Source organism: Suncus etruscus, chromosome 4, assembly GCF_024139225.1.
Source record: "Suncus etruscus isolate mSunEtr1 chromosome 4, mSunEtr1.pri.cur, whole genome shotgun sequence".
NCBI lineage: Eukaryota > Metazoa > Chordata > Mammalia > Eulipotyphla > Soricidae > Suncus > Suncus etruscus.
This window is the reverse complement of record NC_064851.1, coordinates 127110300-127127635: the sequence shown is the minus strand read 5'-3', so window position 1 is coordinate 127127635 and position 17336 is coordinate 127110300.

Below are 17336 nucleotides of genomic sequence, written 5' to 3'. Positions count from 1 at the left end.
GTGAATATTTGTTATTTAGAGCACTGGATTTTTGGCTGATGACTTGGGATTTGCGGTATTGGGAAATGACTTGGAGTCCCTTCTCAAGTTAGAGGAAAACCTTGAAATTCCATTCTGAAGAAGTTATGGATGATGTTTTACCTTTGGTATCTGGGGGAAGAGTTACAAACTTTCTAGGACTTAGTTTAAAAGAAGTCCTAGGAGTCCTAGGACTTCTTTTAAAAGACTGAAACTACACTTTATCAACATTATTTTATGAATTCTGTAAACTAAGTCTGGGCAATTGTAGAAACATTTACATAAGCTGTAATCTTTCAATAGTTTTCTTGTGTTCAGAATAAATCCCTGCAGGGAAGGTGAGCCCCAACCCCAGCCAGCCTCTGCTATGCTTTCTTGAATCTTTTCTCAAGTGCTAATATTCAGCTACATCCAGTTTCTCTTCTTACTCTCTTGCCATTAGCCCTTTGGTGAGAGCCAGAAACTGTGCTGCTTCTAGGAATATTCTTTCTCATTCTTTCTTCCTCCACTCTTACTCTTCCTTAAAGGGGAGAAACTTAAAAGTTACTTCTAAAAACAGCTTCCTGATTCTTGTTCCAGATTAGGTCTATTGCTATATGCTTACTTATAAAGGAAACTGCAGAACATAATTAAGAGCCTATACTTACTTTCTTTAAGAGCAATCACAATTTTTGTCTCTAATATTGTTTTTTGAGCCACACCCTGCTGTGCTCAGGGCTTATCCCTGGTTTTGCTATCATGGGTCACTCCTGGCAGTGGTCTGAGGGACCACATCCTGAGTAAGTACCCTGAGGAATCACAATTAAAAGAAATTTTTGCTTGTTTGTTTTTGAGTCACACCCGGCGGTGCTCAGGCTCTGAGCACTCCTGGCTCTGTGCTCAAAAATGCTCCTGGCAGGCTCAGGGGACCACATGGGATTCCAGGAATCAAACCACGGTTTGTCCTGAATCCAACCTGGTTGGAAGTATGCAAGGCAAATGCCCTATGCTGGGTGATCACACCAGCCTTAAATATATGTGTGTGTATATATATATATATATATATATATATATATATATATACATATATATGTATATGTATACATATATATTATTTTATATACAAAGTAAAATTTTTGAGCTCAAGTTGTTCTCTTTGTGAGAAACCTATTTATATGGTTAATTTTAGGTCCCATGGAAAGTTATTGCTAAAAATGCTTTTTGGGGAATTATACTTTCCTTAGACAACCAAAGAATATAGCAAAATTTTACCTGCCAAGCTGTAAGTCAAGAATAAATTCTTTCCGGCGTCATCAAAATGCAATTTTAGCAATAACTTTTTATTAGCATGCTATTTTACTTAATATTAGTTAAAATAGGTTTTCATGTGTAGAGATTTAAAAGTCCATTGGTTATATTAACTGTTTTATTATCATGTCTTTTCAAAATCCTGTTAAGTATTTATTTTGGGATAAATACCAATATTCAAAGGCAACTCCTGGCACACTGCACTCAGGAATTATTTTTAGCAGAGCTTGGAGGATCATATGGAATGTTGTGGGACCAAACTCTGTTTGGCCTCATGCAAGCCAAGCACCCTTTCTTCAATATTAAAGAGAAAGTATTTGGGAAAAGATTATGCAGTGTTTTATGTATAAATTAATATGACCATGGCTCTACTAACTCATCTATACTACATGATAAAGAATCCTAAGAGGTTTACTGTGGAGGTTAAATGAAATATTATAAATGAAAAATGAAAAATTTAGGATTATCTGGAGTAAAAGGTAAATTTTAATAAGTGTTTTTTGTTATATATATCAGTAAGAGTTCCTTATAATTTTCTCATGAGGGATTTTAGCCATATCCTCTCTCATATTGATCTCTTGTAAATTTTACATTTAAAAAAGTAGCAGTTTCTAGTTCTAAACTTAGATCTAAGTTTTCCTTTTCAGTAGAAACAGGAAGCAGATCTCCTAAATTACTTACTGAAAGGTAAGTAGAATGTCCTTGTTTTTCTAATCCCCTACAAGCCACAGCTCTGAAAGTATAGAATTAATCCTTAAGTCCTAAATCCAGAACACTGGAAAAACGTGGATCTGGAAGAAGCCAAAATGTCAATGCCCCTTGTCTTCAGGATGGTCCTTGTGTTCTGTTCTCTTATCAGCTTGTGGATGATTCGGGGTCTCCTGCTTGGTGTCATTACCTGATTCATCTAGTACACTTAGGTCAGCTGTAAATTGCCCATAGAAACAAACTAAATGTTAAGTGACAAATAACCCTTATCAAAATGAATAGAAGAGAAATCAAGGTCTGCTTTTTATCATGACTGATATTCTTTATTTTGACTCTCTTAGTAAAAATTCTGGGGAAAAGGTCACATATTTTAAATTTAATTTACCAAAGGATTAATAGGCAACTAGTTCCTTTTAAAGGCTCAATTATTTGTAAAAAATATTTCACTGATAATTATTTCATAGATGACAAACATATTATATCCTAATACTAATACCAAACATATTAGTATTCTATTTAGAATAAAATAAAAAGGTATTTTTAGAGTTCTATTATTATTTCATTCTGAAATAGATTTTACTAGAGATCCTTCTATTTTTAAGGCAAAGTAGACATATTTTAAAGACATTTATTATCATTTTTGTAAAGAATAAAATACCTCCCAGATATGTATAGGTTTTATTCCATAAATCTTCATCAGAAACACACATCACATCACATTTTGTTTTGTTTTGTTTGTTTGCTTCTGGGCTACACTCAGGTGTTATTCTTGGCCCTGTACTCAGGAATTACTCCTGGGGTGTTCTGAAATGGGGGTTGCCACAGATGTAATGTGAGTTGGCAGTGTGCAAAGCAAGTGTGCAAACCATGTGCTCCAACACCAAGAACATACATCTTCAAATCAAAACAGCATCTTTCTATGGTTTTTGTTTTGTTTGTTCTTACCATTAAGCCATCAAAAATGGCTTCTTGGTTCTCCATAAATAAAGTCTGAAGCCTTAGCACCCTTCCATATCCTGACTCTAAGAACTTATTATGGCATCAGAAAGTGATATTCTTTTGGGGTTGATGAGTGCTAATTCTCCCCAGTCATTTTCTATTTTGTGAACAGAGTCAAGGAGAAATAAGTTGTTTTAGTGGTTTTGTAGTAGCCCAACTCCTTGGATCTTGGACCTCAATTTCTTACGATGTTGTGGAAGATCCTCCTCTCTGACTAAGCACATCTCCATATCAATCTACTGTTTCCCCACTTACCTGCAGAAAAAATTAGAGGTAGTCTCAGAAGTTATCACAGTGTTTGCATATTTTATTCCTGAAAAAAAATCCATTCTGCTGGAATTCTTACAATCTGTTCCCTTGTATCAACACACACTTGATTTAGATACCATGATGGCAAAGTTATTGGTACATGATAGTTGTTTTCATTGTCAAACACTGAGTTTGTTTATTAATCCTGGACACCATTATAATCAAGTTAATAGGAAGGAGGATCTTGAACTCAGTGTACTTGGCAGTTCCTGCCTGAATTAGAAACTATTTGGCCTCTAGGTAAAATCCAAGCAAACAGAGTGGTGAGAACCACATTGGAATGTCCTACCCTTCCTCCTTCACTTAATTATGTTCAAGTCACTTCCTTCCAACCATGTTCTTTATTTTTTTTAATTAATTAAAAAAATCTTGTAGTGCTTGAAATCAAATCTAGGTCTCAAGCAAAGAACAAGTCATCTACTTTGCCACTTAGCCACGTTGCTGGCCTGAATCTTGTCTTTTAAAAAAAATGTTTTATTAAAATCATAACACTTCTACCAGAGCATATTTAGAAGCAGGTTAAATTTCAAATAAGTAAAGATACAATTCATTTGTCTCTTGCCTATGGCATAAGTGTTAACTAAGAGTTAATGGATTTTATAATCTGAGAAATGTTCAGAGTGTAGAAACAGAAAATTTCAACTCATTTGAAATTAAATCCTTTCTTTGAAAATTGCTTCAGCTCAGTACAATAAGTTTGATTTTGTTTACTAAGGATGGTTACTAAGCCTGAATGGGATTTTCACAATTAGCCCATTAGTAAAATGAGGATTTTTCTTGCCTTGCTGAGTTAGAATAAAAGCAAATGGAAGTAATTTGTAAAAAGAATTTTGGAATGACTGACAAATAAATGGTTTGAATAAATGGTTTTCCAAAAAGCTTAGGTTTTCTTATTGGTATTTTGAATAAACTTGAGTCTATGATCAAAGCAAGAACAGTTAGTAGTTAGTTAGATCTGAGTCTCAAAAAATTAAAAAAAATTTTTTTTACAAAATCTGTCTGCCAAAAGAAATACTTTATATTGCTCATCTTTTTTTTTTTTTTTTTTTTAATTTACTGGACCTTACATTTAAGGAATCCAATTGGCTTAAATACCTAAGAAGAGCCCGTCAGGAACAATTTAACATAAGGTTTTCAATCATATTAGAATACCATTTTTTTCTTTAAAAACATTGTGGGGAAAAGGGAGACAATACAGCAGGTAAGGCTCTTGCTTAATATACAGCCAATCCAGGTTGGATCTCTGAGGCTTTTACTTTATATACAGCTGACCCAGGTTGGATCACTGGCACTTTGCATATAGGCTCCCAAGCCCTTGCCAAAACTAAACCCTGAGCACAGAGTCAGAAGTAAACCCTGAACACAACTAAATGTGATGCAAATCACCCATTTCTTGCCCCCCATACCACAAAAGCACTAATAGTAGTCATTGATACTTAGAGGGTTGCTGGGTTCAAAGCAGTAGTTATACATAGAAAACATGTTGCTGATAAGATTTGCACATAAAAACTACATTCATACATATATGGTATTGGAGAATGGAAAATTTCTAGAAAGTCATAATTAAGACACAATAGAAAGCTGGGCAAGTCTCTTCCTGGACAATAGTTTCTAAAAGGAGCCACAAAAGCCTAAGTATACAGCTGACTTTTTCTTGTATGTTAATGCCTTCAGAAGATAGCCCTGAATATTATTCTTTTAGGAATAAATTTTATTTTTTCTGATATGTACATGTTAGAAATTAATTATAATAATTTTAGAGAACAATAGAACCACCTAATTCTATCATCCCTAGACAACCTAGGGATTGATATCATCCCTAGTCAATTGATAGATATGTTATCTATCAATCTATATAGTTTCAGCTTTGTTTTGGTTTTTAGTCCACAACAGACTATGTTTGGGTTACTTCTGTTAGTACTCAGGGGACCATCTGGGGTGCTGGGGATCAAACCCAGGTCTGCTTTGTACAAGGCAAGTGCCCTACCCATTATAATATCACTCCAGCCTGCAGCATTTTATTTTGTCTATGCAGGAATCCTTTTTGATTTATTGGAGATGTGGTTCAGTATAACCCATGGTGGTTAAGGCTTACTTCTGGCTTTGGGTTCAGGGATCACTCCAGGTAGGAGTGATAGTTTTGGAGGACCATCTGTAAAACTGAGGATGAATCCTGAATCACCACGTGCCAGGCACTTGCTTTAAGTTCTACTCTCTGACCCAGGAACATTTGCTCTTCAAGGTAATTAAGATATAGTCTTTTATCCATTGAGTATTAAAATAATATGCTTCTCTGTGCCAGGACTCTATTTGTACTGATTTAAAGTTAATAGTGTGCTGCATAAAGACTATGGTTTTGCCTCCTTTTCTCAGTTAAGAAAATATTTACCCATATTAATTAAAAATCTTTTTTTTAGTATAACTATTTTATTTAACCAGCAGCTTCTCATTGGCCAGTTGGGTTCTTTTGAATAGTAAGGCATTTGCCCTAGTGTTTTGGATATATAGAATGCTTTGTTTAGGAAGGATTCACAGATGGGGATTTAATGGGAGGAAATCTAGGAACTGATATAGACTATGCTACATTTACAATTTGCTTTCAAAATGAGCTACACAGCAACTGGAATGCACCTCTACTAATACATAGAAAAATAAAAATGTAGGAGGCTGGAGATAGTACAGTGGTATCAAGTTCCAATAAAACATGTTTTGTCTATGAAAAATATAGATTAAAACTAAGTATACCGTACTATGAAGTTTTGAGTGGCACAATAGGGAATAGATGGCTTTCAACACAACTTAGTTTCGTAAATACTTAAAATTCATTTGGAGATTCCAGCTTGTCTCTGAGAGAGAAAAAAATCTCATCGAGGCGCCTAGTTTCTAATCCAGTGTTTCCTCCTAAAAGCACTAAACCTTGTTAATTTAAGCAAGATGTCTCTCTGGTATGCCTAGAAATGCCTAAAGCCACACGACAAAAAGAGGACAAATATAGCTAATTAGATACACACTGGAGTTTCATGTAGCAAGTAATACCAAGTTTTCTTTTTCTTTTTCTTTTTTTTTTTTTTTAAGATTTAGAGTTTCTTTCATGTTAAATATATGACTTTATTTTTAGATAGGAAGAACTCCAGGCAGAACCAAGCAGTGTAATATCATCTTGTATTGTCTTGTCTTAGGGAAGTTTGCCAGGAATTAGATTCATTTTTAGCCACAGCATTCCAGGAAACCTTTAAACTGACCATTGGGAATAAAGTAATTTTGACCAAAAGAAACATAAACTTCTAGGATGCAGATATTGTGTACATGTTTCAATTAATTATATTCTTTTCTATTCTCTCCCTCTCTCCTTACTTTTCTACCTTCCCTTTCTCTTATTTGATATATGCCATACATATATAGGCACTAAGGAAATACAGGTGACTTTAAATTATAGTTTCCTAATAGGTTATAATTGAGGATAAAGTTTAAAAAATGTGGGTCTAGAGAGAGAATACAGGGATTAAGGGCTTTGCCTCACAGGAAGTTGACACTGACTTGATCTCTGGCACCACATAGTGTCCCCTGAGCACCAGCAGGAGTGATCATTGAGCATAAAGCCAAAAGCAGCCCCTGAGCACTACCAGCTGTGATCCCTAAAACCAAAATATATAAATAAGTAAAGCTAAAAATGTGATTGTGAGTAAATCTTAGAAAATTTACCTGATTAACTCTTGCAGTTCTTTTTTAAAGCTGAGAGTTAAGAATAACACTTGTCAATGCAAAGATTTATTATCCCTTTTTTGGCAGGTTATAAGAAATATACACATGAAATTATGATTTTAATGGCATTGTGATGGTGAATTGCATCCTGTTTTGTGACTACACTGTGTCATTCTACATGGAATTGGTGTGTAAAGACAATAAGGCAAGGTAGACTCCTGGGCAGAGATGTTTCTTTGATGGAGGCACTAGTATGTGCCATCCATCTGATCTTCTGGAAGAAAGAACAGATGAAAGCAGAATAATAGATCACTCACTGAAAATTCACCACCATACTGGGAGGAAAAAAAATAGTGGGGGAGTAATAATATATTTTTACATAAAAATTTCTAATAATACCTAAAATCACTTTATACAAATAAAGATATTTATCATTAATCACTACCAGCTAAGTTCCCCTATTTATTATCTAGATTATTCATTCACCATCCAGTAAATATAAGAGGCCATCATGGGACAAAGTTCATACATGAACAGTAAATTCCTTTAAAAGGAACTGCGGAATACAATCTGTAACAAATCATAAAACCAACAGAAGTTGAAGTACAGTACCTTGAAGTAGAAGAGGCTTGGCTGTTTAAATAGATGTTTTTCCCACTCAGGGGAGCAACTAAAGTCAAGTGGTGACATATCATAATGTTTCAGTCAACAATGGACCACATATACTATTTAGGATGGTCCTTAAATTCCCATTGTTTAGTAAAGATGTAGCTATCAAAACATCACAGTCTCATGTTTACTTCATCTCTTGGTAGCATCTGTTTCCTTCCTGCTTGATTTAATCTTGTGTCGTTTTGTTCGCCCTGACTCCTAAGTGTAAAATCCACTGAGAAAGCCCAGAAAGTTAACTTAAGGAATCAAATACTGTTTTGCATGTCAGAAATTTGCGTTCAGTCCCGAGCATTGGATACCTGGAACATCACCACACCTAAATTCTGAGCACAGAGCTGTGAGTAATCCCTGAGCACTGCCATGCTATGATACCGAAACAAACAAAAACCCACTGTTAGTGTATATTTACACAATGGTGGGTTCTCCTAGCAAATCATGTTTCAGAAAACATTCCCATTGTTAGGATATTCATTACTTAAACTAGGTCACTGACACCTTGGGAATAGTTAAGGTCAACTAAAATTAGATTGTGCAAAGGAAAAGTGGACTGAGTACAGGAACATATAGAGTCTAATATACAGGGGCATTAGAGGTGAAACACTGACAAAGTTTACAAAGAACACTGGAAAGATAACCAATTTTGTTTAACTTTAAATTAAGCTAAGATTTTGCCATATTAGAATAAAGGCAGAGATTTCCCCTCTAACACAAAAGGAAAGTTAACAAGAAAGCTGATGGGAAATAAATATTCATAGATTATTGTGTGTTCATTGATTTGTGAACAGAAGTACAGTGACTTTATTCTAGACTATTTTTTCAAGGATGTTTATAAGGAAATATTCGAGTTGAAAGCTAGCAATGTCTGCCTACAGAACAAAGGGCAAACGTGCTTATTGCTCACTATAAAAGATTTGTATTCTTTTAATTCTGCAACTCAATATATTACATCTAAAGGTGACATCTAACCTTCTTCATATCATCCTGTAACATTTAAACTCAGAAAATCAATACCATCCCTAAAGTGAATACTTTACCATCTGCTTTGTTATAACAAAGTTTTTTGCCCTGACCCTGGAGCTCATATCTTCTAACAAGATCCATGAAACTGTCATAGGATATCTGGCTATTTTGCAAGTCAAATAAATTCTCAGCTCCTTTATATTTCACGAAAGCTTTATTGACAGAGATGGGTGTCAACAGAAACACGACTTTCCTGAGTAGAAAGATAAAGACCTCCAGTGCTAATAAAAAAAAAGATTTGGGAATCTATAGTGACAAACTCAGGTGCTACTTCTACTAATGCTTATAGTGAGTTGCTTCAGTTCCAGATAATTTTTTTTGTTTGGCCACACCCAGAGGCACTCAGGCTTTACTCCTGGCTCTGCACTCAGAAATTGTTCTTGGCTGGCTCGGGGGACCAGATGGGATGCTGGGATTCAAACCACCTTCCGTCTTGGATCTGCTGCTGCAAGACAAACACACCCTACCATTGTGCTATCTCTCCGGCCGCTATTCCAGATTCTTGTGTACAATTTATAGCCTTTTATTGTCCATGTCTTTAAATAATAAAAAACAAAGGTTGAGTAGAACCGAATCCAAAGGCAGTATCTCCCTCATTGGGAAAGGCCATGAAAATCCCTACATTCCCATGAGGCACATAAGAAGGAAAGTGACTAGAGCTTGATAAAAGTAATCTGCAGAGTGGTCTCCCTTTACTCTGCTGGTTCACTGGGAGAATGTCCTTAAAACACCAGAAAAATGGAAAGGGAATCCAGACAGACACCATTTCTTGATTTAGTTGCCGTGAGGTAGTGACTCCAGAAACCCCACTGAAAAGTTTTGTGTGTATGTGTGTTGTGGATGTTTAATAGCTAAAAAGACAAAAAGTGATTGGGTCTGAAAACTTCCCTCAGTGTGAGGTCAGGCAGTAGAGCACTTCTACTTTGCCAGAATTTGGGTCGGGCATGGAAGGTTCAGTGGAATCCAACTGAAGGAATGGAGAGAACTAGGATAGTGACATCATAAATTATGTTGGGACCACAGACACCAACAGCGTATGTCATTGGATGACGATACACAAGACCAGGTACATCCAGTTCTCCTATAATGAAAGCCAAAAAGACAGCACAAAAGACAACCCTTGAGGAAAATCAGAATCTCAGAGAAAAGGTGGAGAAAACCTTTTCCGATCAATTGACTGGATTTGAATTTTACACTTATTTTATTTTTTGAACTTTGCATTGTTCCTACCTTGTGGTCACGTGATAGATACGAAACTGAAATGGTGCTAACGAGCTAAATTGTTCTTCCTTCTAGACAAAGTGACATGTAAATACATATCTGAAGTGCAAGTTACAAACCTGTAAGTTATGACTTAAACATGCTGTGTCCTGTTTCCCCCCTTACCTGCATTAGGACAAATATTTTGTCTTTCTCTTTGGCACTGTTACACTCAGCCTGCACTGAGTTAGTCATGCCCTTGTGATTCATTACCATGCTCAGCAAAGAAAATCCTTTTTCTGACCTCTCATGCCCGGTAAACTACATCTGTGTTTCTTATCTCTCCAACCTAAACTTCATGTAAATATACCCACTCTTTATTTAATTCCTGTTCATTCCTAAAGCCACATCATTGTGATATTGAACTTAACAAATCTATACACACAAAACAACAACATTTTATTTCCTGACCCCCGTCTCTGTGACATTTATCAGTAATGACCAGGGTTTCAGCCTCTCCTTGGAACATGTACTTTCTAAAATTATTTTTTATTCTATTTCATTTAAAAATTCCTAATTTTAATTTTCTATTGATTTGGTTAATTTATTACAGATATGGAAGATCCCTTTGTGGGGATTTGAATCTTTTTCTTTTTAAAGATAAGGAAACAAATTACTATGGTAAAATTCAGTTGATGGCCCAGTACATTGCCAAAACCATAGATCTGGTGTCTGGAATGCTTTCAATGCAGAGTCAGAAAGCACTAAATTATACCAGCAATTTGTGCTAAATAGCAGACACAATCTTATTTATGCTACAGACATCTGCATAAATTAGCTCCACTTTCCTCCCTGCTTTACTCTCTGAAAAGAAAGACCTCCCGGCTTTGGAAAAGACTTGGCTGGGCCATGTGACAAGAAGAAGATGTCTTAGACTACTGACACAATATTCTTGTCTGCTGCACAGAAAGGACAAGTTTTCAGTTTCTCCCTCACCTTTATAAATAAACAAATACTTTGCAAAGTATTTGTAGATGTAGAAGGCCAATTATTTGAAGATTTGTGCTCTTTGATTAGAAAAGACATATGCTATAATGTTACTTTGTTTTTTGGCTTTTGTTTTCAGCTACGTTTTATTTTTATTTATTTAGGGGTGGGGGGAGTTGGGCCACACCTAGCAATGCTCTGGGGTTACTCCAGGCTCAGAAATCTCTCCTGGCAGGCTCAGAGGATCATATGGGGTACTGGGGATCAAACCCAGCTTGGTCCTGCCCGGGTCAGCTGAGTGCAAGGCAAAGGCCCTACTGCTGTGCTATCTCTCTGGCCCCATTCAGATACGTTTTGGATAAAAACAATTCATATGCCTTCTGAAAAGACTCAGCTGCGTTTTTGAAAAACTGCTAATGAGGGGCACCAGGCTGAACTGTGACTGCTCGAATGCACATGTAGAAGTAGGGAACAAAAATTCTGCAAAGCATGTTTCCTTGGTGAATCCACATGCTTGTTTCTATCTGTTTTGACTATGTCAAAACGGTCTTTTTGGGTCCTTCCCTGTGTGGTTTATTCAAACCTCCTTAAACCAGTGCTTTTGTTTTAAAAGTAAAAGGTCAAGAAAAGTGAAGGAGTGAGGTTTAAACTGTGAAGGATTCACTGCATCTTTGAACAGATATCTAATATTGACCACCTTTTCTCTCATGTTTATTTAGTCCAATAAATAGATGGGATAACATTTAGGTGTCATCTTTTAGCAATCTACCTCAAATCTCAACATTCAAGGAACATTCATCAGACACATAAAGCCACTGGGGGAGAAATATTGATCTACACTGGCATTGTATGAAATTTATTCTGATTGTGTTCAGTGTAGTTGGGCCTGGACTGCTAGGCTGGCTTTAGTGATAGGTGCCAGTTGGCTGCCTGTTAGCTGGGGGAAAAAAAAGACAATAGAATAACTTGTTCTTTTTTTTTTCTTTTTGGTTTTTGGTTTGGGGCCACACTCCTGGCTATGCACTCAGAAAATGCTCCTGACTCAGGGAACCATATGGAACTCGAACCCAGGTCTGTGCTGGGTCAGCCGCATGCAAGGCAAAAACCCTACCACTATGCTATTGCTCTGGCCTCAGAACAACTTGTTCTAATGAGCAGGCAGGTGACACCAGTCTTTGTGACTAAACAAATTTCTAAAAATAAGAATATAAATGAGGTACAACCCAAGAATATATCTACCCTCATTCTATTGATCAAAGTAATTTATAGAAGGTGGTATGGATACAGAGAGGGGTGAAGAAATTCAGGGACATTGAGAGGAAGGGTTGGGCCACACCTGGTAATGCTCAGGGCTTAATCCAGGCTATGTACTTAGGGATCACTTCTTGCAATGCCAGATATCAAACCAGAGTTAACACATGCAAAACCAGTGCTTATATCGCTGTACTATCTCTTTGGTCCTAGAAATCTAAGATACTTTTGCAATTAGAGTATTATAAAGATTTTTCAAATAAACATTATTAAAAAAAAACCCTTTGTAATATATTAACCCACACATCATATGTCAGAGAATATACTAGGTATTCAGAATCACAATACACATTTGTTTATAAATTATAAGAAAATCCACGGAGTATTTAATAAACTATAGAATAAATATGACTTCTGTGTTCAAATTCAGCACTTGCCCTTAGAAGAAAATAGTGAACCTTCTGAAAATAAGGATTAATTAAGGTTTTTTTTTTTTTTAGTTTCTCTTTTCTACAATTGCAACTTCAATTTCTTTTGTGTTCGACTTATTTGAATCTGGACTCCCTCATGTTAAGCATGTACTTCCTCACTTTGAGTCATCTCCCTAGTCCAAACTTGAATATTTTTTAGCATAGTCATAGATTGTTGCCTGGGAGATCATTCTAGATGTTATGTTATCTATCCATTTTCAGATCTTCTCAGTTTGCTAAGGTCCAAGGATTTCAGAGTCTTTGACACAGGTACCAGAAGAAGAGAGAGAGACACAGAGAGAGAGATACCCATACACAGAGAGAGAGAGAGAGAGAGAGAGAGAGAGAGAGAGAGAAGGAAGGAGGGAGGGAGGGAGGGAGGGAGGGAGGAAGGGAGGGAGGGAGGGAGGGAGGGAGGGAGGGAGGGAGGGAGGGAGGGAGGGAGGGAGGGAGGGAGAACGCCCTAAAAACCATTTGGAAGAAGCCAGAGATCCAGGTTTTCCAATCCAGGCTTTCCAGTTCAACTTGAGCAGAGCTGCCTTTTCCCTCTGCATCAAGGCAGATACACAGCTTTGAACAAGTAGGAATGTTCAAAGGCAGAATCTTAGTACCAACACTACAAACCAAACAACACAATTAAAATACAGGAAAAGAACTTCAATTGATGTTGAAAAAGAAAACCCAATAAATACATGAAAACCTGGGAACTGCATGGTGCCTGAGTATTGTCTAGAGTGACTGACAAACACAAAGCTGTATGGGAGTAACATCTAAGGATCCACCTGGTATGAACCTTAAACAAAAAATGAAAACAAGGGGCCAGAAAGAGAGGATAGCAGGTAATTTATTTTCCTTGCATGGAGTTGATCTGAGTTTAATTCCTGGCAATCCATCTAATCCTCTGATCCTCACCAGGAGTGACTCCTGCACACAGAGCCAAGAGTAATTTCTGAGCACACTTGGGTGTAGCCCCAAAGCCAAAATAAAACTAAGCATAGGGAAAATTGTTCAACATTAATAAATGCAAATTAAAACCACAATAAAATACCATTCATAGCCAATGGCTACTACTTAAAAACAAAACTAACATTAAGTATTGGCAAAAAGATTTTAAAATTTGTGCCCAGTTGGTTGGAGTTAAAACAGGCTATCACTATGAATAGCACTATTGATATGTTGTAGGGGTGGTGTAGTGAAATAGTATATAAAATATAAAGCAATAATACAGAATTGAGGACTGAAGGGGGTAAAATGCCTTCATGCAATAGACTGAGTTCTATTGCCAACACCACATGGTCTCCTGAAAACCTCCGGGAGCAACCTCAACTACAGAATAATGTAGCCCTGATACACTACTGGATGTGGTCCAACCCCACCACATATTACCAAATATGAAAATTGTTGCAAACTTTATTATATCAAAAATAACATTAAAACAATAATTAAAATAACAATAATATTTAAAACAATAGTAACTCCATTTCTGCTTCTATAGCCCATAGGAACTTGAAGATAACTGCAATGTCTTTGGTTATAGCAGCACTATTCACACTAGATAAGGGATGAAAGCAACACAGTAAAGTGCTAGACATATAAAGTCATAAACAAGATATAATATATTCAAACAATGAAATATTCATTCTAGGGGCCAGAGCAGTGACACAAGCGGTAAGGCATCTGCCTTGCCTGCACTAGCCTAGGATAGACCGCTGTTTGATTCTCAGGCATCCCATATGGTCCCCTAAGCCAGGAGTGATTTCTGAGAGCATATCTAAGAGTAATCTCTCAGTGTCACCTGATGTTACCCAAAAACCAAAAGAAAAAAAAAAGAAAATAAAGAAAGAAATATTTATTCTTAAAAGGTAATAGTATTCAAGCACATGCTACTTGTATGCATCTTGAAGATATCATGCTAAGTAATCAAACCAGTAACAAAAGGACAAACCTATATACGTCCACTTAAGTGAGATTTCCAGACAAGTCAAAAATCATAGAGCCAGAAAGTAGAATCATAGCTGCCAGGCATTATGAGAAGGGAAATGAGAAACTATTGTTTAATGGCCTGAAACAACATTTTCATTTTAAAAGACAAAATGTCCTGGAGATGGATAGTAGTAATGGTCACACAATGATATAAACATACTTGTGACCATTTAGAAGTAATTAACATGGCCAATTTCATTATAAATATATATATATATTACCATCTTTCTTTTTTTTTAAAGTAGGAAAATCTCTTATAGGATCCAATACCTTCATTTTATATATGAGAGAAACAGACGTGCCGAGCATGACAATGTAAAAACCTTTCCACACTAGTAGTACATATCTCCTCAGAATTGTTTTAATAGCTAATTGCTATTTCAAATAGAAATGTGTCAATATTCACTTATTGATGAAAGGCCTGTGATAAAAGGTGTTGAGATTATCCTTGACTTTTGTCATTTCTTACTATTATTCTCCCTTTTTCTCCCATTCCAAAGTGCCATGATTGTCTCTTACTCACTGTTATCTCTTCAGAAGTTTGTGTAGTTCTCCAATCTTTTTAATTTTAGTTATTGAGGAAATGAAGGTGTCTTGTCTCTAGTTATTAATACATTTTCTGATCTTGGGTAAGAACATCATCTGTAAAGTCTTCAGTTTTATCACTGATATGAATAGTGATGGTACCCTGACTTAATATTGCAAAGTGTTAATAATCTAAGAAATAACATTATTGGAACAAAATCTGACATATAGATTAATAAAAAGAATGGTTAACTCCCACATAAACATATACGTAAATGAATAATTAATGAATGAACATACAATGGAAGAAGAAAAATAAAAAGATATAAAATAAAAGAAAAAAGAAAAAAAGAAAAAACTTGGTTAATGATGTGCAAAGATAATAAAACAGAAATGAATTATTTAGCATCACACACAAAAATTAACCCCAAGCTGATTAGATTTTATTTAAGTATCTTATTTTCATATAATACACAGAACAAAACACAGGCCCTTCACAATTGACCATATAAATGTATTTGAACAAACAAAACAAAAGCAAAATTAATACCAGGAAGTATAAATGGTTTTTGTATAAAACCAAGCACTAAAATGAAAAGGCATTTTAATAATCTGGAGAAGAAATTTACACATGACACACTAGACAGCATCTTGAGTATGCAAAATATATAAAGAATTTGGGCCCGGAGAGATAGCACAGCGGTGTTTGCCTTGAAAGCAGCTGATCCAGGACCTAAGGTGGTTGGTTCGAATCCCGGTGTCCCATATGGTCCCCCATGCCTGCCAGGAGCTATTTCTGAGCAGACAGCCAGGAGTAACCCCTGAGCATCGCCGGGTGTGGCCCAAAAACCTAAATAAATAAATAAATATATAAAGAATTTATACAACTCAGCAATGAAAACCATACAACCTAATTTTTTCCTTTTTCTGTTTTCATTTTTGGATCACACCTGGCAGTGCTCAGGGATCAAGCCCAGATCAGCTATATGCAAGGCAAGCACTTACTCATTCTATCATCTCTCCAGTCTCAAAAAACTTTTTTAAATGAAAATTGGCAGAATACTTTGGTGTTTTTTTTTGGGGGGATGACAATGCCCAGAAGTCTTCAAGTGTTTTTCCTGGCTCTATATTTAAGAATTATTCATAGTGGGGCTTGGAGGACCAAACCTAGGTTGGCTGTGTAAAAGGTAAGCACCCTATCTGCTAGTCTATCTCTCCAGCCTCTGGAGAAAATATTTTAATAGTCATTTCTTTAAAGACAGATGAGTGGTCAATACGCACATGAAAATACTTTGATTCGTTTATTTTAATTTTATTTTTTGTTTTTTGGGGCCACACCCAGCCATGCTCAGGGGTTACTCTTGGCTCTATACTCGGGAATAACTCCTGTCAGGCTATGGGAACACATAGGATACTGGGGATTGAACGAGGGTTGACCATGTGCAAGATAAATGCCATACCCACTGTGCTATAGCTTGGGCCCCAGATTCATTTATTATTAGAGAAATATAAATAAAATCCACAATAAGATTAACAACTCATGGGGCTGGAGATATAGTACTACAGATAAGGTGATTGTCTTATACATGACAAACCTGGTTTCAATATTTGGTACTACATATGTTTCCCAGAGTACCACAAGAAGTGATACTTGTATACCAGCAGGTATGGAGAGAGGAAGGGAGGGAGGAGAAAAGACAGAGAGAGAAAAAGAAATTTTTCAGCTTACAGAGGTAAGATTGGAAATAATATGTGTTGATGAGAATAAGGAGATAGATAAATACCTGTACTCAGTTGATACTGTAAATTGCTAAGAATGTAATGAGAGTGTAAATTGATATGATATAATTATTGAGATACATTTAAAAGATGAAAAAGTGGAAGCATTGTGCAACCCAACAATATTACTTCTCTGTATTTATCAGAAGAATATGGAAACACTAAGAGATACACCAAAGCCCTATGCTCTTAGGGGCATTGTTTCCTGCAAAAGTGGGGTTTAAAAGTCAGAGCTAGGGAAGTGGTTTACTAGTAAATCACTTGCCTTGAATGTGTAAGTTTGAATCAGAACCATGTGGAGCACCACTGGATATAGTCCATGACACACCATCAGTTGCCCACTAACCTCACTACCCAATGGGAGAGTTATAGTGGTGCTTTTCACTATGGCCAATATCTAGAAAATCCTAAAATGGTCACTGATGA